The sequence below is a fragment of the Delphinus delphis genome, chromosome 20, assembly GCF_949987515.2.
Source record: "Delphinus delphis chromosome 20, mDelDel1.2, whole genome shotgun sequence".
Classification (NCBI taxonomy): Eukaryota; Metazoa; Chordata; class Mammalia; order Artiodactyla; family Delphinidae; genus Delphinus; species Delphinus delphis.
In genome coordinates, this window is record NC_082702.1 from 43,994,420 (window position 1) to 44,016,666 (window position 22,247).

Consider the following 22,247-nt stretch of genomic DNA (forward strand, 5'->3'; position numbering starts at 1 on the left):
ATTTATAAGAAGCACTAGATAATTATTAGAAACATCAGTTTCCACCTCTGACCTACTGAATTAGAATCCATCAGAGGGACCCAGGAATCTTTACTTTTAATAGGAACCCCAAGTGATATTTTCATTAGGTAACTTTAGGACACACTGAAGAAAGTCATAGTACTTCTGGTTTTATATATGTGATGACCATATAATTTACCATCTAAACAGGACAGTTTTGAAAGGAAAAGCAGGGCTGTTAATAATTCATGGGCCCAACTGGCAAAAACTGGGACAATTCTGGGCAAATCAGGACACATGGTCATCCTAGTTATAGATCACTATCTTCAGCTCCACCTAGATCCTTTATTTCTGTAACAGTTTTATGGAGATATATTTCATATATCATGCAATTCACCTATTTAAAATGTCCAGTGCAATGTTTTCTTAGAGTATATTCAGAAAGTTTTACGACCATCACCACAATTTTAGAACATTTTCATCAGCCCTGAAAGGAACCCTGTAACCTTTAGCAGTCACCCTCACCTCCCCATGCCCCTTTCCAAACCCTCAGCAACTACTCTTCTCCTTTCTGTCTCTATAGATCTGCCTGTTCTTGAAATGTTCTAGAAATGGAATATGATAGGTGGTCTTTTATGACTCGCTTATTTCACGTGGTATAATGTTTTCAATGTTCCATGTTGTAGCATGTATCAGTACTTCCTTCCTTTTTAGTGCTGAATAATATTCCACTGTATGGATATACCACATATAGTCATCTATTCATCAGCTGATAGACATTTAGGCTGTTTTCACTTTTTGGCTATGAACATTTGTGTAGAAGTTTTTGTGTGGAGATATATTTTGATATATTTTGATTCCTCTCGGAATATATATATATATATATATATATATATGGTATATATATATATATATATATATATGGTATATATATATATATATATATATATATATATATATATATATACCAACACCACCCCCCTTCTTTTGTCACCTCTACCTTGGAAGAGTCTAATGAAGAGTTTTCACAAGTCTTGTACAAGAGCAAGAAATCAGTAGGAAGGACTGAAAGGCAGAAAACTGTGTTACTTAGATTAAATGAAATAGCTATTTTGTTTCAAAAATACATTTATTCCCTTTCTAGCAATGACCCAAATACCTGTTCAGAAGTTAAAGTGGTTGAGAAAGAGACACAGGCAGGGAAGGAACTAACCTTAAGGATCAGCAAACATCCCTGCTGGGCTACCAAAGATCCTTCTTTCAGAGTTTAAACTCATTCATTTAAAGGCAGATGGACTAATACATCAAAGCTAATATAATAGTTGCAAAAAGCTCCCGGGTCTTTGTTCTCTGACCAAATATTTGCATTCTGTGTCTTGAATCAAAACTTTTTATTTCTCGTGTTAATGGTTTACTCACTGATGACTTCTTTAATTTGGTCTTTTTCATGACACAGACAGGCTGAGCTTTCAGGAGATGTGTTTAACCTTATAAAGATCTACACATAGGTGTAATGGTCTTATGTGAGGAGACACAGTAAAGTTAGTTGTGTTAAAGTAAAATCAATACCTACAGAAGAGAAAATTAGAAAGAAACTGCTGGTTTTCCTTTCCTCTTTTTTTTTCTTTTTTCCTGTCACTAGTCCATACAAGGCTGGAACTCTAAGAACCATTATATTTCAAAAGTCTCCAGGTTTCCATTCTAATGGGTTCCAGGTTTTCCTGCTATGGGGATGAAACTAGCAGACTTGAGTAAATCCTTATTTATTTGTCCCAAAGGCCAGGCAGTACTCTTTCTTCTCTGGTGCTGGTTTCTATTCACTCTCTGCCTCTTCTCAGGTTCTTTTGCTGCCCAACATTAATCTTTCAAGCTACAGCTGGTGGGTTCAGAACAAAACCATCAGAGGAACTGAAAAATGAAATATTTACCTGCAGCAATGGGGAAAAAGGCCTATCAACCTTGTCCCTTCAATGCGATCACATTTTTATTTTATTCACTTTCTAGATAGAAAACACAATACATGCATACACACACACACACACACATATATATTCCCTCTTTGTGTTAATATATTATTTTTTTTACTATCTATCCTCATTTGTAATGAGGTGTAATATATAGAGCTCAGTTAGTTACCATGGAGACGCTAGTCCTCTGTTTCTTATCACAGAGCCACACTATCGTCTGGTGTCAGCCAAGGAGGGATGACAAAGTCCTCCCCAAGATCCTAGCCCTGCAATTACTGAGCAATCAAGCACCTCTTTTAATAGCGCACATCCAGGTATACATGGCACCTCACTCAGCACTGTCTTCACTTCTTCCTTTCTAAACTTACACCGCAGGATGCAGTTACCAAGAAGAGATATCTTCCTCTGTTTATTCAGGATTTCAATGATATTCTTTGGTTTATCTAATAAAGCTTACTAGCTACCATCCTCTTTATTTTAAAATCTCCCATATTTTTTAACTTCAACAAGTATTATTTCCTTCTGAAGATATACAGTGATCTTCCTTTTAAGTGTTAATCTGTTTTTATGGTTTGTCATTAACTGATGAAATGAAGGAATGGATAAATGAGAATCAAAGTCTCTAAATTTCTTCTTACTCCAGACTTTTCCCTATCTTCTCTAGCCAAATCACTAAACCTATCAACAAAAAATTTAAAACGTGAATGACTGTTCATTCTTTAGCTTCTGGTGGTGGTATAAATGAGAAGCTAAATGGATCAAACACATATAATAGGAGAAACAAAAAAAAACTAGTTTTTCTTCAAGGATTTTTAATTTATTTGGGGGTTGGCATGACTTCTCCAGAGATGACTGACTCTGGAGATGCTCTGACTCAGATGTTCTAAACTCACTTGAAAATCTGGGGTGAAACAGGGTATAGAGGTATGCCCTGAGGCATTCTAATTGAACTCAGTCTGTTATTGTATTATAGATAGGTTTCTTACAAGAACAGCTAAGTTTTGCCTTGTGTAGTATCTATGATGCTATAAAATATACAGTTGTCTTTGATTCAGTTCAAAAGGTCTGGAACTTTGCTAACATGGCCTTTTCCTTGGAAGGAGGAATGTTCAGGTGTTTTAAAAAGCATGATCAGAACTTCCCTGGTGGCGCAGTGGTTAAGAATCCGCCTGCCAAAAAAAAAAAAAAAAAAAAAAAAAAAAAAAGAATCCGCCTGCCAATGCAGGGGACACGGGTTGGAGCCCTGGTTCGGGAAGATCCTACATGCTGCGGAGCAACTAAGCCTGTGCGCCACAACTACTGAGCCTGCGTGCCACAGCTACTGAAGCCCAAGTGCCTAGAGCCCGTGCTCCACAAGAGAAGCCACTGCAATGAAAAGGCCGCGCACCACAATGAAGAGTAGCCCCTGCTCACCGCAACTAGAGAAAGCCCGTACGCAGCAATGAAGACCCAACGCAGCCAAAAATAAAAATAAAATAAATTAAAAAAAAAAGCATGATCATTGTTGGGTGGGGAGAAATGGAAACAATGAGAAACTAAAAATGTCTATGATATGATCACTGCTCTAAAAAAAACTTAAACTGGGGAAACAAGCCTTTAAACTTATATGCAAGGCTCAATAGTATGAATTAAATAGCAAAAAGTATCTAACAGCATAGTGGGGGGAAGAACAAAGATGAATCAAGTCCAGAGTTAGTAAGATTTACTGGAAGGGTGAGATTTAAGATTGGTCTTGCAGGATGAAAGAAGAGAAGAGAAAAAAGCATCTAGGCAAGGAAAATAGCAGATGCTAAAATGTGACAGTGGGAATGGTCATGGTCTTCTCAGAGGACCATGGTAACATTAGCGTTACTGAAACAAACTTATTCTTGAGTTTCAAGAAAACTTCTAGAATCAGTTCAGATGATGATGTTAGTTTTCTCCTATTATATGACTACCTCCAACCCCACAAAGGTTCTTCTATTCTCCCTTTACTAGAAAAGCAAGAGAGAGAGAAAGAGGGAAAAGGGAGGGAGGGAGGAAGGGAGAAAAGGACAGGGAAGGATGGAAGAGGTGGGCAAAGAGGAGGGAGTCAGGGGAGAGTAGGAGAAGAGGGAGGGGGAAAAAAGAAAAGAAAAAGGGAGAGGGAGAGAGGGAGGGAAAGAAGAGAAAGATAGAACAACTGTACTCAAAATTACACAATAAAGAAACAAAAAGCAGAGGTTGCCAATTTTTTTTTCTTCAGGTAGAGAACAAAGTGGGTTTCTGCAGGCGGAGTATGAACACATTCTGTGTTATATGATCTCCATATGCCAGGAATGTCATTAACTAGACAGAAATGAATGAATGACCAGAGACTTGCCAAATGCAGCTCAGGAGATCAAGGGCTACATGCTCACACATTTTCACCTATGCTCTGGAATCCTTGGCATAGCTATACCGTGTGTATAGGCTTTGTCAGGAGCTTGACAGAAGCCTGAATTTATACTAGGTTTTTAGTAGACCACTGGCTCCTGGCATTTTTGTTACCAAAAGATGATCTCATAAATATACAATTTCTTTCAGCTGGACACTGAAGAGAAAGATATTTGATCAGTGGCATGAACTGAGGGAAAAGCCAACATAAAAGTTTATTGGGGCTCCTTGAAAAGTTTGCAGAAAAGGTTTACTGGGAGGTGACTGGAAGGAATGAAGATGTTCATGATAACAGTAAGTGCTCCATAAACATGATCTTTTCTATGTGCCTAGTATTATGCTAAACACGCTGTGTGCATGATCTCATGTAATCCTTACAACCCTATGAGATCAACCTCCACATGTTATAGATGAGGAAACTGGGGTTCAAAAGAGGTTACATAACCTACCCAAATTCACATGTGACATTGACCTAATGGAACATAATGGCCTGAATCTATTATAACAAAGGCAGAATTTGTTTCAAAAGATACAATTACTATAGTATGTATTTCTTCAGCATTTTCCTCTCCACCATTTTCTTTGATAAGATTATAATGAAAAGGCATAAAAGAAATAATCTCTATTTTCTCTGTAAATTTTATCAAAATGTAATCATTGGGGAGAATATTTCTGAATAGTCAAAGAAGGAGGAATGGAGGCATGGTATTCGAAGGCAAAGATTTCTAAGGACACTAAGGGAAAGTGGTAAAACAGTCAAGATAATTCTATTCTTTAAAATGGTTCATCTTGTCTTTTTAGCTATGAAAGGACATATGCAAAAATAAAAATTTATAAGTAAAGAGATTTTAGTGTTTCCTATCTTCTCTCATTCATTTGTCATGCTGTGGCTATAAGATTACAAGTTCCAAGGATCTTTACTTACTATATGACTTGGCCTTCTTGTCATTCCTTGAATAAGCCAAGTTTGTTCCTGTCACAGAGTCTTCACAATGCTTGTTCCCTCCACCTGGAATTTATGGCAGACTTCTCAACACCCATGGCTCTGGTTCAGCTATCAGATCCTCAGACTGACCTTTCCTGACTAACCTATTTAAAATGTTTCTCCTTGTTCCCTGCCCACAACTCACAATCTTCCTCACACTCTATTTCAATAGCCTGCTTTTTCTCTTCACAGCACTTAACACTTTCTCAACTTCTTTATTAATTCATTTTTGTTACGCATTTTTGTTTTATTTACATATTTATGCATAAAATTTTATGTTTTAGTCATTACTATTTATCTACTACTTATAAAAAGTAGTTGGGACATAGTATGCACTTGGTAAACATTTGTTGAGTGAATGAATGACCACTATATCCGTCAATGGGAAGGGGACAATCCTAAAGGAGATACGTTTGGTGATGCTTCACAGTGTAGCAAGTGCTTACATATACTTCAGTAATCAGTATCCCACAGGAGGTTATTCTGCATAACGACTAGTTATATTAAAACACCTATAAACCAGGGAATTCTGTTTGCTATCAGGAGTCTTGTTTGCTTGAAGGCCCTGAGCTCAATTTAAATTCTTGGCATGGTTTTGTGCCCAGTTACTGCTCAAATTCCTTTCAAAGCACTGGTAAGAAGGACAGTCAGTAGAATGTAGAAGAGTAACAAAATGTGTTATTTCAAAGAGTTTTGGAGTTTTTATTGCCATTTCTAACAGACAGTAAAGTTCTTACTTTCATTAGCCAGAAATGTCCCTGAAAAAAGTGAAGTTTTTATTTCTGCTTTTCAGACTAGTACAAGTTTGCTGCCCTGAATAGCTACAAGATAACATCCTGTGCTAGAGACTGAATATATGTGTTCCCCCAAAATTTGTATGCTGAAACCTATTCCCTCAATGTGGTAGTGTTAGAAGCTGAGGCCTTTGGGAGATGTTTAGGTCATAAAGGCAGAGCTCTCATGAATGGGATTAGTACCCTTATAAAGGAAACCCCAGAAAAATCCCTCACACCTCTTGCCCATGTGAAGACCGAGAAAAGACAGCCATCTATAGGCCGACAAGCAGGTTCTCACCAGACACCAAATCTGCTGATAACTTGACCTTGGACTTCCCAGGCTCTAGAACTGTGAGAAATAAATTTCTGCTGTTTATAAGCCACCTAGTCTATGGTGTTTTGTTTTAGCAGCCCAAACAGACTAAGACACCATAGCTAACAAATGAAAACCAGTCAGTCAGAGCAGGTAATTTTTTTTGTTTATAACCAAGAGTTAATTTTGAATTTTCTGAGTACTCAAGGAGAGAATGGCATCCAGGGCTGAGAATTCAATCTCACACTCTTGGATGTTCATATGTTTCCTTTGCTGATTTACCTAGGAATTTGGAATGTGCCCATCATGGGTTCCATCCCATTCCAGTTTCACTGGCCTGATGTTATACTGAAGAATCAGCAGCCTGAATCTGTCTCTTGCCGCTCAATCTCCCACTACTGGGCTTGGCAAACCCATTATATTTGGATTTGGCAGAAGATACAGGTAGCAAATGGTTAACCTTAAGCTGAGAAGCAATTATGTTTCAAAAATAATTACTGGCATTTTTGCTGCCAAATGATTTTTTTTTATGTTTTCATTTGCAAAATAAGGCTTAGGTAACAAATATCAATAAGAAAATCCTATGTTGGAATTGACAAAGAGAACCCAGTTCCTTCCAGTATCTCCAATGGCAGTCTTGACGTTTTTGGTTAAATTGATGACTGAAGGATTTTCCTACTGTCTTTTCTTTTCAACCAGAGGCAGAGATTACAGTTCACAATGACTTCCATCCAGATTTCTGCTCTTAATTCATCAAGGAGTTCTGTTTCTTTTTTAGGATATCACACATTGTTTCAAACCTTTTTTCACTATGGGAAATGAAAACAGATGTCGAGTTCCTTGGACATATCTGGTGGAAAAGAACCCCGCTCTTGGTGTAGTCTCCAGTCACAAGAGCCCTTCCTGACTGCTCATTATTAATCATTGTATTTTGTGGATTATCATGCAAATGTATACCCCATTATGTATTCATTAATTGATACTTTTTAAAGATTTATAAGTTGTATGTTTATCTTGGAAACACTTGTGGCAATTTAACTTTAAAAACTTGCATTGTGGTTCATTTACCTGAAAAGGATGTCTTAAGTAAAACATAGTGTTCAATGTTTCATATGAAATTCTTTCAGGGAAACTTTCGGCCCTCTATCATCATTCCAGGGCAGGTGTAAAGTGAGAAAGCTGATAGAATCAGCACAGAGGACAACATTTAGTGAACTGCACAAAGGCAAATAATATGGTAAAGAGACCCTTAATAAACCCAATGTTATCAGGACTGCAATAGAATATAGAAAATGGCAGTGCAAGAATGCATCTTTGAACAGCTATGCAAAGCCTTTCAGATCACCCAAGTGTAACAGAAGTCTCATCTCCAGCTTCCGTCGTTACTAAAGTTGACAAATCCTGGCTTGCCCACCCTCCCTTCCTTTTTCTATTTTAAGTAGCTGGTATTTTTTTAATAGAATATAAAAACAAATACTAACAGAAAGAAAGAATATCAACAAGATGTGGTAACATCCAAGAGGTACATATATTAGCAGAAAATGGTAAGTAAAATGAATAAAAGGCCAGATTATGGTCCTTATCCTTTAAGTATTTTTATCCTCATTCTATAAGAATGTATGCAAGAAATTATCATAATAAATTATGACTTATTTTTAAACTTTATTAAATGTTTTCATTAAAAAATTATGTACAATATTACTGATGATTAAATAAGTACACTAACATTCATACAACCAAGTGAGGATTTTCCCTTACAGTGGGGAAAATTACATATCTATTCCATTGATAAATGTACTATACACTTTTTGTTTTCTAGCAAATTTCTTCTGGAATTGCCTTGAGTATCAGTTTCAGAAGCCATAGACAAAATCCACCTAACTACTATTAAAATTCATCTTTTTTGTTATATAACTAAAAATCTCCCACCTTTATCACTAGACTTATTTCCAAATGACTCTTGATTGTTTCAAAAACAAAGATACTCTCAATTCAAAAGCTTTAGAAGTTAGTATGCATGTGTCGTTAGGGACCTTATGATTCTCTTGCATCCATCTTTTCTCTTTCATTCCCTCAGTCAGTGTCCCAGTCCAAGCCCTCATTTCTCCTTCCAAGACCCTTCTCTTTTAACTAATGTATTTCTGATGATCAATTATGCACAGTACCACCAAGATCATCTTCTCAAAGCATAACTCCTATCTTTTTGCCCTCTTGCTCAAAAACTTTCAGTGGCTTCCAGGGAAGATTCTCCACTCTCTCATCTTCTAACACTTACATAGTACTTGCTATGTGCCCAGCACTATTCTAGGTGGTTACACATATTATTCTTCAGATCAACCCTGTAAGGTAGGTAAAAATATTATCCCCATTTTACAGATGAGGAACCAAGACACAGAGTTCAAGTCACCTGTCAAAGAACGCAGATAATATGTTTCACTACTGAGATTTTTACCCAGGGATTCTGGCTCCAGAGATCTACCTCCCTGTTTTTTTTCCTAGCTTAACTACTATTCATCATTCTCTGACCAAACTAAATGCTTTTCTGCTTTTGGGTCTTGCTTACAATTTTCACTGTGCCTGCTGTCCACATCCATCAAGTTCCAGCTGAGATGCTATCTCTTTCGTGAAACTCACTCAGATACTTCTACAAATAGAATTTGTACATACATTTTAATTTGTACATACATTGCTAAATTATAACTCTTGGAGGAGTGGAACCATTTCTTATTTTTCATTGTCCCCTTTCAGCACTCAGTTACTAACAGATGGAAGATTGGCAGTCAATTGCTATAATTAAAAATAAATGGAGGGAGCGAGGGGGAAGATGGCGGAAGAGTAAGACGCGGAGATCACCTCCCTCCCCACAGATACACCAGAAATACATCCACACGTGGAACAACTCCTACAGAACACCTACTGAACACTGGCAGAAGACCTCAGACCTCCCAAAAGGCAAGAAACTCCCCACGTACCTCGGTAGGGCAAAAGAAAAAAGAATAAACAGAGACAAAAGAATAGGGACGGGACCTGCACCTCTGGGAGGGAGCTGTGAAGGAGGAACGGATTCCACACACTAAGAAGCCCCTTCGCAGGCAGAGACTGCGGGTGGCGGAGCGGGAAAGCTTCAGAGTCACGGAGGAGAGCACAGCAACAGGGGTGTGGAAGGCAAAGCGGAGAGATTCCCGCACAGAGATTCGGTGCCGACCGGCACTCACCAGCCTGAGAGGCTTGTCTGCTCACTGCCGGGGCGGGCGGGGGCTGGGAGCTGAGGCGCGGGCTTCGGTCGGATCCCAGGGAGAGGACTGGGGTTAGCGGCGTGAACACAGCCTGCAGGGGGTCAGTGCACCACAGCTAGCCGGGAGGGAGTCCGGGGAAAAGTCTGGACCTGCCGAAGAGGCAAGAGACTTTTTCTTCCCTCTTTTGTTTCCTGGTGCGCGAGGAGAGGGGATTAAGAGCGCTGCTTAAAGGAGCTCCAGAGACGGGCGCAAGCCGCGGCTAACAGCATGGACCCGAAAGACGGGCGTGAGACGCTAAGGCTGCTGCTGCCGCCAAAAAGCCTGTGTGTGAGCACAGGTCACTATCCACACCTCCCTTCCAAGGAGCCTGTGCAGCCTGCCACTGCCAGGGTCCCGGGATCCAGCTGCTCCTTTAACCCCATCCTGTCAGAGTGAAGAACAGACGCCCTCCCGCAACCTGCACGCAGAGGCGGGGTCAAATCCAAAGCTGAGCTCCGGGAGCTGTGCAAAAAAAGAGAAAGGGAAATCTCTCCCAGCAGCCTCAGAAGCAGCGGATTAAAGCTCCACAATCAACTTGATGTACCCTGCATCTGTGGAAACCTGAATAGACAACGAATCATCCCAAATTGAGTAGGTGGACTTTGAGAGCAAGATATATGATTTTTTCCCCTTTTCTTCTTTTTGTGAGTGTGTATGTGTATGCTTCTGTGTGAGATTTTGTCTGTATAGCTTTGCTTTCACCATTTGTCCTCGGGTTCTATCCGTCCCCTTTTTTTTTCTTTAAAAAAATTTTTTTTTCTTAATAATTATTTTTTATTTTAATAACTTTATTTTATTTTATCTTTATTTTATTTTACTTCTTCCTTCCTACCTCTCTCTCTCTCTCTCTCTCTCTCTCTCTCTTTCCTTCTATCTTTCTTTCCTTCTACTTTTTCTCCCTTTTATTCTGAGCCGTGTGGATGAAAGGCTCTTGGTGCTGCAGCCAGGAGTCAGTGCTCTGCCTCTGAGGTGGGAGAGCCAACTTCAGGACACTGGCCCACAAGAGACCTCCCAGCTCCACATAATATCAAACGGCGAACATCTCCCAGAGATCTCCATCTCAACACCAGCACCCAGCTTCACTCAACGACCAGCAAGCGACAGTGCTGGACACCCTATGCCAAACAACTAGCAAGACAGGAACACAACCCCACCCACCATCAGAGAGGCTGCCTAAAATCATAATAAGTCCACAGACACCCCAAAACACACCACCAGACGTGGACCTGCCCACCAGAAAGACAAGATCCAGCCTCATCCACCAGAACACAGGCACTAGTCCCCTCCACCAGGAAGCCTACACAACCCACTGAACCAACTTTAGCCAGTGGGGACAGACACCAAAAACAACGGGAACAACGAACCTGCAGCCTGCAAAAAGGAGACCCCAAACACAGTAAGATAAGCAAAATGAGAAGACAGAAAAACAGACAGCAGATGAAGGAGTGGATAAAAACCCACCAGACCTAACAAATGAAGAGGAAATAGGCAGTCTACCTGAAAAAGAATTCAGAATAATGATAGTAAAGATGATCCAAAATCTTGGAAATAGAATAAAGTGCAAGAAACATTTAACAAGGACCTAGAGGAACTAAAGATGAAACAAGCAACGATGAACAACACAATAAATGAAACGAAAAATACTCTATATGGGATCAATAGCAGAATAACTGAGGCAGAAGAACGGATAAGTGACCTGGAAGATAAAATAGTGGAAATAACTACTGCAGAACAGAATAAAGAAAAAAGAATGAAAAGAACTGAGGACAGTCTCAGACACCTCTGGGACAACATTAAACGCACCAACATTTGAATTATAGGGGTTCCAGAAGAAGAAGAGAAAAAGAAAGGGACTGAGAAAATATTTGAAGAGATTATAGTTGAAAACTTCCCTAATATGGGAAAGGAAATAGTTTAATCAAGTCCAGGAGGTACAGAGAGTCCCATACAGGATAAATCCAAGGAGACACATGCCAACACACAAATTAATAGAACTGTCAAAAATTAAATACAAAGAAAACATATTAAAAGCAGCAAGGGAAAAACAACAAATAACACACAAGTGAATCCCCATAAGGTTAACAGCTGATCTTTCAGCAGAAACTCTGCAAGCCAGAAGGGAGTGGCAGGACATATTTAAAGTGATGAAGGAGAGAAACCTACAACCAAGACTACTCTACCCAGCAAGGATCTCATTCAGATTTGATGGAGAAATTAAAAACTTTACAGACAAGCAAAAGCTAAGAGAGTTCAGCACCACCAAACCAGCTTTACAACAAATCCTAAAGGAACTTCTCTAGGCAAGAACACAGGAGAAGGAAAAGACCTACAATAGCAAACCCAAAACAATTAAGAAAATGGGAATAGGAACATACATATTGATAATTACCTTAAATGTAAATGGATTAAATGCTCCCACCAAAAGACACAGACTGGTTGAACGGATACAAAAACAAGACCCATATATATGCTGTCTACAAGAGACCCACTTCAGACCTAGAGACACATACAGACTGAAAGTAAGGGGATGAAAAAAGATATTCCATGCAAATGGAAACCAAAAGAAAGCTGGAGTAGCAATTCTCATATGAGACAAAATAGACTTTAAAATAAAGACTATTAGAAGAGACAAAGAAGGACACTACATAATTATAAAGGGATCGATCCAAGAAGAAGATATAACAATTGTAAATATTTATGCACCCAACATAGCAGCACCTCAATACATAAGGCAAATACTAACAGCCATAAAAGGGGAAATCGACAGTAAAACATTCATAGTAGGGGACTTTAACACTCCACTTTCACCAATGGACAGATCATCCAAAATGAAAATAAATAAGGAAACAGAAGCTTTAAATGATATATTAAACAAGATGATATTTATATCATATATATATATATAATTGATATTTATAGGACATTCCATCCAAAAACAACAGAATACACATTTTTCTCAAGTTCTCATGGAACATTCTCCAGGATAGATCATATCTTGGGTCACAAATCAAGCCTTGGTAAATTTAAGAAAATTGAAATTGTATCAAGTATCTTTTCCAACCACAACGCTATGAGACTAGATATCAATTACAGGAAAATATCTGCAAAAAATACAAACACATGGAGGCTAAACAATACACTACTTAATAACGAAGTGATCACTGAAGAAATCAAGGAGGATATCAAAAAATACCTAGAAACAAATGACAATGGAGACACGACGACCCAAAACCTATGGGATGCAGCAAAAGCAGTTCTAAGAGGGAAGTTTATAACAATAAAATCCTACCTTAAGAAACAAGAAACATCTCGAATACACAACCTAACCTTGCACCTAAAGCAATTACAGAAAGAAGAACAAAAAAACCCAAAGTTAGCAGTAGGAAAGAAATCATAAAGATCAGATCAGAAATAAATGAAAAAGAAATGAAGGACATGATAGCAAAGATAAATAAAACTAAAAGCTGGTTCTTTGAGAAGATAAATAAAATTGATAAACCATTAGCCAGACTCATCAAGAAAAAAAGGGAGAAGACTCAAATCAATAGAATTAGAAATGAAACAGGAGAAGTAACAACTGACACTGCAGAAATACAAAAGATCGTGAGAGATTACTACAAGCAACTCTATGCCAATAAAATGGACAACCTGGAAGAAATGGACAAATTCTTAGAAATGCACAACCTGCCAAGACTGAATCAGGAAGAAATAGAAAATATGAACAGACCAATCACAAGCACTGAAATAGAAAATGTGATTAAAAATCTTCCAACAAACAAAAGCCGAAGACCAGATGGATTCACAGGCGAATTCTATCAAACATTTAGAGAAGAGCTAATAACTCTCCTTCTCAAACTCTTCCAAAATACAGCAGAGAAAGGAACTCTCCCATACTCATTCTATGAGGCCACCATCACCCTGATACCAAAACCAGACAAGGATATCACAAAGAAAGAAAACTACAGGCCAATATCACTGATGAACATAGATGCAAAAATCCTCAACAAAATACTAGCAAACAGAATCCAACAGCACATTAAAAGGATCATACACCATGATCAAGGGGGTTTATTCCAGGAATGCAAGGATTCTTCAATATACACAAATCAATCAACGTGATACACCATATTAACAAATTGAAGGAAAAAAACCATATGATCATCCCAATAGATGCAGAGAAAGCTTTTGACAAAATTCAACACCCATTTATGATAAAAACCCTGCAGAAAGTAGGCATAGAGGGAACTTTCCTCAACATAATAAAGGCCATATATGACAAACCCACAGTCAACATCGTCCTCAATGGTGAAAAACTGAAAGCATTTCCACTAAGATCAGGAACAAGACAAGGTTGCCCACTCTCACCACTATTATTCAACATAGTTTTGGAAGTTTTAGCCACAGCAATCAGAGAAGAAAAGGAAATAAAAGGAATCCAAATCGGAAAAGAAGAAGTAAAGCTGTCACTGTTTACAGATGACATGATCCTATACATAGAGAATCCTAAAGATGCTACCAGAAAACTACTAGAGCTAATCAATGAATTTGGTAACGTAGCAGGATACAAAATTAATGCACAGAAATCTCTGGCATTCCTACACACTAATGATGAAAAATCTGAAAGTGAAATCAAGAAAACACTCCCATTTACCACTGCAATAAAAAGAATAAAATATCTAGGAAGAAACCTACCGAAGGAGACAAAAAACCTGTATGCAGAAAATTATAAGACACTGATGAAAGAAATTAAAGATGATACAAACAGATGGAGAGATGTGCCATGTTCTTGGATTGGAAGAATCAACATTGTAAAAATGACTCTACTACCCAAAGCAATCTACAGATTGAATGCAATCCCTATCAAACTACCACTGGCATTTCTCACAGAGCTAGAACAAAAAACTTCACAATTTGTATGGAAACACAAAAGACCCCAAATAGCCAAAGCAATCTTGAGAAAGAAAAACGGAGCTGGAGGAATCAGGCTCCCTGACTTCAGACTATACTACAAAGCTACAGTAATCAAGACAGTATGGTAGTGGCACAAAAACAGAAAGATAGATCAATGGAATAGGAGGATAGAAAGCCCAGAGATAAAGCCACGCACATATGGTCACCTTATCTTTGATAAAGGAGGCAGGAATGTATAGTGGAGAAAGGACAGCCTCTTCAATAAGTGCTGCTGGGAAAACTGGACAGCTACATGTAAATGTATGAGATTAGATCACTCCCTAACACCATACACAAAAATAAGCTCAAAATGGATTCAAGACCTAAATGTAAGGCCAGAAACTATCAAACTCTTAGAGGAAAACATAGGCAGAACACTCTCTGACATAAATCACAGCAAGATCCTTTTTGACCCACCTCCTAGAGAAATGGACATAAAAACAAAAATAAACAAATGGGACCTAATGAAACTTCAAAGCTTTTGCACAGCAAAGGAAACCAGAAACAAGACCAAAAGACAACCCTCAGAATGGGAGAAAATATTTGCTAATGAAGCAACTGACAAAGGATTAATCTCCAAAATTTACAAGCAGCTCAATAACAAAAAAACAAACAACCCAATCCAAAAATGGGCAGCAGACTTAAATAGACATTTTTCCAAATAAGATATACAGATTGCCAACAAACACATGAAAGAATGCTCAACATCATTAATCATTAGAGAAATGCAAATCAAAACTACAATGAGATATCATCTCACACCAGTCAGAATGGTCATCATTAAAAAATCTAGAAACAATAAATGCTGGAAAGGGTGTGGTGAAAAGGGAATACTCTTGCACTGCTGGTGGGAACGTGAATTGGTACAGCCACTATGGAGAACAGTATGGAGGTTCCTTTAAAAATTACAAATAGAACTACCATATGACCCAGCAATCCCACTACTGGGCATATACCCTGAGACAACCAAAATTCAAAAAGAGTCATGAACCACAATGTTCATTGCAGTTCTATTTACAATAGTCAGGACATGGAAGCAACCTAAGTGTCCATAATTGGATGAATGGATAAAGAAGATGTGGCACATACATACAATGGAATATCACTCAGCCATAAAAAGAAACGAAATTGAGTTATTTGTAGTGAGGTGGATGGACCTAGAGTCTGTCATACAGAGTGAAGTAAGTCAGAAAGAGAAAGACAAATACCGTATGCTAACACATGTATATGGAATATAAGAAAAAAAAATGTCATGAAGAACCAAGGAGTAAGACGGGAATAAAGACACAGACCTACTAGAGAATGGACTTGAGGATATGGGGAGGGGGAAGGGTAAGCTGTGACAAAGTGAGAGAGTGGCATGGACATATATACACTACCAAACGTAAAATACATAGCTAGTGGGAAGCAGCCGCATAGCACAGGGAGATTAGCTCTGTGCTTTGTGCCCACCTGGATGGGTGGGATAGGGAGGGTGGGAGGGAGGGAGACGCAAGAGGAAGGAGATATGGGAACATATGTATATGTATAACTGATTCACTTTGTTATAAAGCAGAAACTAACATACCATTGTAAAGCAATTATACTCCAATAAAGATGTAAAAAAAAGTATATATTAACAACAGAAACTTCCCAGTATCAAGTAAGTAAGTAAATAAATAAATGAACTACTGATGGGTGAAATCATGATGATAAATAAATTAATAAATAAACAAACACACACACACCATAGGCACTCAGTTCATGTTAACTGATATGAAAAGAGTGCATTCAAAAGACTGTACTGCAGGGTCTGAAGGCAATTTCAGAACTCTTTTGGACATTGATGTAATAAAAATACAGCATTTCAAAAGAATAACTGTAAAAAAACAACTTATGTTTATGGACTCACTCAACTATTATTATTTATTGAGCACCAACTACATGCCAAGCACAAGAGATATGAAGAAAATAAACTTTTCGTGCGTTACACACACACACTCACATCCACAATCCATCTAGCTTCCTCAAATTCTTGAGGAATGACGTCTTAATGACAAAATATAATTGAGAATATTCCTGTGCCATGAAGTCTCTAAAAAACTTACCAACAGGGCACAGGTCTCTCTTCAGTGGAGATAATCAGGAGGAACCCAAGGAAAAAGTTCTAAAAATAATGAGATATAATTCGTACACTCCCAGGGACTTGCATGAAGAAAAGGTCTATGATTCATACAATTTAACATGTAATAACTATTATGTATAGAATTTCTGGGAATTTGAGATTCCTGGGTAGGAGATGCTACAGTAGTTCAAAGTATGACGAAGATGATAGCTTTGCCATCAAAATACAGCTTTTATATATACATATCCATATATATATATATATATATATATATATATGGGTATGTTTGAAGATGTGTATTTCCTAGATCTTTACATGATAATATCCTCAAAAGAGAAGTCTAGGATTTTGAGAATTGCAGATTTTTCTCCTTTATTTCCACAGATGTCTGCTTCTATTTTGTGCCACTCTTCCTCTTATTCCTATGGAATAAACTCAAGCAAAATGTTCCTTTTCCTTAAGTTTTTGTTTATTTAATTAAGATGATTTTCTACATGATTGATTGTAAAGGCCATAATCATACTATCAAATTCCTGTCAACATAACAATTTAATGTAAAATGTTAACACTTGGCAGTGTTTAAAACATAATTAAAAAAACCTCTGTGTATAAATAAGGTGAATTTATTCAGGCTATTTATTTCTGCTGGAGTGCAAAAGAAAGTTATGGCTCCCTTATTATTTACTATCACACACTACTGTAAAGAGAAAACGTTTATAAGTTGTTAGAAATAGCAGATGGCTGTGCCAAACTGAGATCCTTTCTGACATGTTTATAAAGGGCATCAGCTATTATGAAACCAGGAAGGACAGTATGACAACAGAATATAGCCCAAGCAAGGTACACACTAGCAGGTAATATTTATAGTTAAAATGTTTGGGAAAAACAGAATCAGATGATTGTGGGGCTAGAAGGAGATTCATTAGAATCTTCCCAAGGGGTTAGAGACACAATGGCAGAGCACAAGGACTTGAGCTCACCCCCTCTCACGAAAACACCAAAATCACAACTAACTGCTGAAGAACCATTGACAAAAAAGACTGAAACCTACCAAAAAAAACATATTCTACATCTAAAGACAAAGAAGAAGCCACAACAAGATGGTAGGAGGGGTGCTTTCACAATATAATCAAAACCCATACCTGCCAGCTGGGTGACCCACAAACTGGAAAATAATTATATCACAGAGGATGTCCCACAAGACTGAGAGTTCTGAGACCCATGTGAGGCTACCCAGCCTGGGGGTCTGGCATTGAGAAGAGGAGTGCCCAGAGCATTTGGCTTTGAGGCCAGTAGGGCTCGAGTGCAAGAGCTCCACAGGACTGGGGAAAACAGAGACTCCAGGGTGTGCACAAGGTTTCACGTACACTGAGAGGGTGTGGAGAAAAGGGAACCCTCCTACACTGTCCGCGGGAATGTAAACTGGTACAGCCACTATACAGAACAGTATGGAGGTTCCTTAAGAAACTAAAAATAGAGCTACCATATGACCCAGCAATCCCACTCCTGGGCATATGTCTGGAAAAAAAACATGGTTCAAAAGGATATATGCACCCCAAAGTTCACTGCAGTGCTGTTTACAATAGCCAAGACATGAAAGCAACCTAAATGTTCACCTACAGAGTAATGGATAAAGAAGATGAGGTAAATATATACAAGGGAATATTACTCAGCCATAAAAAATGAAATAATGCCATTTGCAGCAACATGGATGGACCTAGAGATTATCATACTAAGTGAAGTCAGACAGAGAAAGACAAATAACATAAGATATCACTTATATGTGGAATCTTAAAAAATGATACAAAGGAATTTACAGAACAGAACAGACTCACAGACTTCAAAAACAAATTTATGGTTACCAAAGGGGAAAGGTTGGGGGGAGGGATAAATTAGGAGCTTGGGATTAACATATACACATGACTGTATATAAAATAGATCATCTACAACGACCTACTGTATAGCACAGGGAACTCTACTCAATATTCTGTAATAACTTATATGGGAAAAGAATCTGAAAAAGAATGTATATATGTATATGTATAACTGAATCACTTTGCTGTACACCAGTAACTAACACAACATTGTAAATCAACTATACTCCAATATGAAATAAAAATTAAATTAAAAATTTAAAAAATAACCTTTTCATTATGCATAGGAAAAAAAGAATCTTCTCTTTTCTTTGGGAACACATGTACACAGCTATTCTAGGTAAATTGAGAATATTCTTTGTGTCTAGCCTCTCTTAGGGTTGGAGATTCTATCATTCTCTTTGTTCATCCATATTGTATTTATGCAACATTTAAGTCTATTTCTCTTCTTCTGTCCTGAAGATGCACAAGGAAGGGCAACCATCCCTTCTGTAGCAAGAGCCTTCCTGTACCTGAAGATAATGTTTAATCACTCATCAGCTTTATTGTCCCAAGAACCAAAAAATTTAACTTTTTTAAAGTTGTTAGAGGATATGGTTCAATGTTGACCCACATATAACATCCAAAAACCTTAAGGAAGTGAGGGAAGAGGAAAGGAATAATCAAAAAGAAAGGCACAGCAGGCCAGATGAAATAGGAAATAAAGGCTAAAAGGAGAGAAGAAAGAAAACATCCTTGACAGACTTCAAAAATAATATCTGAGTGCTTATCATATGCAAGGCACTATGTAGAGGGGTTTATACAGTTGTCATATACCTAACACTTAACTGAATGTGTACCTCGTGTCAGGCATCATTCTACGTGCTTTTCATATATGAGCTCACATAATCTTCACAATATCCCAAGGGTAAGATATTCCCATATTTCGGATAAGGAACTGAAGCACAGGCTCGTAATTCCTTCATATTCTTGGTGCATTCTATGAAGGACATCATTATTTCTATTTTATAGATGTGAAAACTGAGTATCACATTAAATAACATGCCCATGATCAAAACAGCTGGTAAGTGATAGAGCTGGGTTTTTTACCAAGAATTCTCTGATTCCAAAGTACCTACATGTCTAACTTAAGAGAAGAAAGAAAATAGTAATAACAATAAGCACAAGAGCGTATATCACATGCCTGGCACTATTCAAAGAGTTGGGGAAATGGGACTCAAACCCAGAATTCCAGTTCCAGAGCTATGCTCTTCCCACAACACTATACTGCCTCTTGTAATTAAAATATGTAATGGGAGCAAGCGTTTGGGATCATGAAAAATAAGAATGGTCTAGTAGGTAAATATACACTGTTACTACTACATAACTAATATTTCTTGAACACTTACTAAATACTTCTGGTAGACACTGTAACATGCCACCCAGACCCCCCTCAGGAATGAAGGACTTATTTCACCAGTTGATGGGAGTCCTAAAAGAAGACAGCCCTCAATTGTCAGCTCTCACTGAGAAAACTTACCTATGGGGTTGGCTGAGGTCTTTGTTGGGATGCAGTACAGCTCATTACCCACAGGTGTTGATCCAAAATGCACTTCCTAATAAATAATAAACAACCTGAATGTTAAGTTTGACCTGAGAGTTTGCTTCCCTAGGAACCCAACCTGAAACAACATTTTACAGAATCTCTTTTAAGTCTCACCATCCTATGAATTAGGTGCTATTATCTTCGTATACTCATTTTACAAATGAAGACACTAAGGCCTAAATTTCCCAAGATCATAGAGCTGGTCAAGGATGGAAAAGAATTGGAATAGAGAATGTATAATTCTGGAGGCTGTACCCTCAACTTTTACATGACTGTATATATAGAGACAGGCTCTATATACAGGCTACCTATATAAAATCTCTTTATATATATACACACACAGACTGTATATATTGGGACTAGTCATTAGTTCAACATGGATTTAATACCGAGGGGAAAGAGGCACTCTGAGGACTCTCAAATCTTGAGGGAAAAGAAATCTAACATTTATGTGTAAAGCATAGGTAAGAATAATGTTCGTAGTTGGAATGACCTGAAATGTAAACCAGGTGCCCTGAAAAGGAAGACTAGTCAAGAAAATAGTCAAAAAATTTTTACCTCTGTGCCTTCTACAATTTATTTCTTAAGGAGAGAGAGCTAAGGACCAAAAAAAGTTCCCATATGAAAGAGGAGAGGAAAATGTTCAATTAAAGATACACCTTAGGGCTTCCCTGGTGGCACGGTGGTTGAGAGTCCGCCTGCCAGTGCAGGGGACATGGGTTCGTGCCCCGGTCTGGGAGGATCCCACATGCCGCGGAGCAGCTGGGCCCGTGAGCCATGGCCGCTGGGCCTGCGCATCCGGAGCCTGTGCTCCGCAGCGGGAGAGGCCACAACAGTGAGAGGCCTGCGTACCACAAAAAAAAAAAAAAAAAAGGATACACCTTATATATTAAATTATCTTAAATTCAAAGAGAAAAGGCTTCACTCTCCAATATGCAATGTTTATCATCTGATACATCTATCTAGCATCTTTCCTCATGAGAGAAGTTGAAAACATAAAATGCCAGCATATGACCCGGACTTTAATGAAAAGTTACAGGGTATAATATCTGTTCACAGTATTCTAAAAGATATGGGGCAGTGTTAAAAGATGGGGTGGGGAGAGAGGAGTTGAGGTGGCATACAGCCATATCTTTTGCCTGAGTTATTCTATTCAATCACAGATTTTCTCCAATGTTTTAAATTCCAAGTACTATTAGCCATCTTAATTTTTTCACTTTTTCCAGGACAGATAAGATTGGAGACATAAATCCCCTGACTCATATGTAAGCTTAAATTGTGTAGAATCCACTTTTTAAAATTACACTTTTTTATGGGCATGGATAATTCCCTGTATTTCCAATGGAGGGAAGGGAAAAATTACAACTAAAAAAAATTCAATATTAAATTTATCCTCTCAGTGCTCGTGTGTCCTGGGTGCATCTTTGATTTCACTTAAAACCTAAAGTAAATCTAAAACACACCCAGAACATAAGAGGGCCTGAAAAACCAAGTTCAGAGAAAATGGGATGCAGTTAGCAAAGATTACATGCATCAGTGAACTGTAGTAAATTGAAGACTTTTAAATGCCAGAGTTTTTCTCTGTGAAACTGGGGGGTTTGAAAGGAAAATCAATAATGTTGGGAAAGAGAAACCCTCTTTACACATCTCTAATTAGTCATAGCAGAATCTGGTAGATTTCCATATTACAACTGGATCAAACTTGTGAAATTGGTTTTGATCCCAGACTCATTCAGTACATCTTCCAGAAGAAGCTCCACTCAAGACAATCAAAAGCTTTTCAACCTTGAATGATCCCCAAGATCACTCTTAGTGTGCATCCATGCTATATTATATTCAGTGTCTGTCTAATGTTGCCTCCAGCAAATCTCCCTGGAATTACCCTAAAAAAGATCCATTTATAAGAACAGGCAGAGAATCTTCAAACTGGTCGGCTTCAACTTTAGCTTGAGCCTTTAAAAATCTATATTGTAAGTGAAACCAGGCATAAAGAGGCACAGTTCTTCAGATCTTTCATTTTTTTA

The 22,247-nt window shown here is 38.0% G+C and overlaps 1 long non-coding RNA gene across 1 annotated transcript in view; it reads right to left on the minus strand.

Annotated features, from left to right (window-relative positions):
• The window catches only part of LOC132416267 (uncharacterized), a 160,550-nt gene that overhangs the window by 69,046 nt on the left and 69,257 nt on the right, over window positions 1–22,247 (minus strand). Inside the window, exon 2 of the long non-coding RNA XR_009517525.1 lies at window positions 20,158–20,233. This is a non-coding gene — a long non-coding RNA (uncharacterized lncRNA). The remainder of the gene's footprint in view (window positions 1–20,157; window positions 20,234–22,247) is intronic.